This window comes from Octopus bimaculoides, chromosome 4 (genome assembly GCF_001194135.2).
Source record: "Octopus bimaculoides isolate UCB-OBI-ISO-001 chromosome 4, ASM119413v2, whole genome shotgun sequence".
Taxonomy (NCBI): domain Eukaryota; kingdom Metazoa; phylum Mollusca; class Cephalopoda; order Octopoda; family Octopodidae; genus Octopus; species Octopus bimaculoides.
In genome coordinates, this window is record NC_068984.1 from 95,502,086 (window position 1) to 95,504,102 (window position 2,017).

The following is a 2,017-nucleotide window of genomic DNA, read 5'->3' on the forward strand; positions in this document are numbered from 1 at the left end:
TTTTGATTTTCATTCAAATCTTGTGGTACCCGTTTGTCGAACATTTTTGATTTTTCGATCGCATGGAAGTGGTTGCAGGCAGTTTTCTGGCTAACTTGAAGTTCTTTTCCCAGTTCTCGATTGGTTTTACGTGGATCTTTCTCAATGACGGTCTTTAATTGACCGTCATTGATGACAGATGGGCGTCCACTACGCTCACGATCTTCAAGGCTCATGTCTCCACTGCGAAATCGTTTAAACCATTTTCGAGCTGACCAGTCACTGGTCTGAAGAACAGTCAACAAACTGCGAAATGGTCTGTCAGATATGTGTGTGTGCGCGTATGTATGTATGTATGTATGTATGTATGTATGTATGTATGTGTGTGTATTACCTATCTTTCCATCCTGATGACTGAGGCTAATTTTATGGTAATGTTTATATGCATCCACCAATAGTTGCATATCTTTGACTATCTACACACTCCATCTACCAACTATTACGTAATTTTGAGCCCCCAGAAACAGCTGTTAGATTTGAAATACCATTCCCTTTCCCCTTAGTTTTCCGTATTTTTTTGTACTCCATGTAAATTTGTTCAGTAAAAATATCTATACGCTTATTCATGAGTGTTCATCTGAATATTTTCAGTTTTTGTTTCTCTATATATCCCCATATATATTTATAAGTGTTTATGTATGTATATTTCATATATCAAGCCTAAACATGTTTATCTGCACCACTTTCTCCATATCAGCTCACCTAGGTTTCTCTTATAGCCACTCTTTACCCCGTAGACTTAGTTCTCGATAAAGACTTCAAAGTATAAGTTCAAATCATTTGAGCATTACTACATGTTTTTTATATTGTGCATCTCTGGATCTCCCCTGTTGACTTTATGTATAAATACATACACACATACATATCTGCCTGCCTACCTACCTACCTACCTACCTACCTACCTGCCTGCCTGCCTGCCTGCCTGCCTGCCTGCCTGCCTGCCTGTCTGCATGCATGCATGCATGCACACACACATGCATGAACGCGCGCGCGTACCCCAACACACCACTGAAATACCACCCATGTTACAGAAGAACGACGACTTAAGTTTGTTGCTTGGTTTTCTTTGGTCTACTCATTCAGAGAAAAAAATGGGGGTAAACTAGGAGTTGTAACATACGTACTTTTCCAAAGTTTTTAAATATAACTGTAGCTTATATAGCTTATATAGATGTGCTACAACATTTCGTGATGACTCAAGTTTGATTGTTTATTTACTAATCTAGGCAAACAAAATGTACTGAACACACTAGTAGCTGTATGTTAACTACAGGTGTGTCATAATTAAACATTGACAATAAATAGTTTCAGGAATGCTGAAAGATAAATATTGGTTTTAATAGGCAACTAGCCATTTCTCTGTTAAAAGAAGGATTAAATTATGAAGTGGTTTCACTACTAAATTAGTGGAATTGCGAAAGTATTAGTATAACTAACATGTTCAGAGACAGCATGAGATCAAATATGACTATTGGAACACTGTTGTAACTTCAGGAAGAATGCACAGTGCCATTTGCATCATCATCAAAAACATCACCATTTTGTTGCCACCGTTGTTCCACCGTTACAAACAACATCCTCACCAGCATTATTGTCAACAAGCCAACACTGAATGTCTATGTAGTTGCTTGACCTAATAGAAATAACAGACAAATTTCCTTTAAATTAGATTCTCAAGTTCTAATATATGTTGCCTGAACTGCTGTGTTATTGGAACGTCAAGCAACCAATGCTGGTTTCAAATGTCACACACACACACACACACACACATGTATATATCTGTCTATCAAATCGTAGTGGGATTGAACCCAGAGCCTCGTGGTTGCCAAGCGAACAACTACAAACCATACTTACGTCTATTTTAATCATACAATTATGTCTGCACCTCAAATCTCTAGATATACCACACACACACACACACACACACACACACACATACACACACACACACACACACACACACACACACACACACACA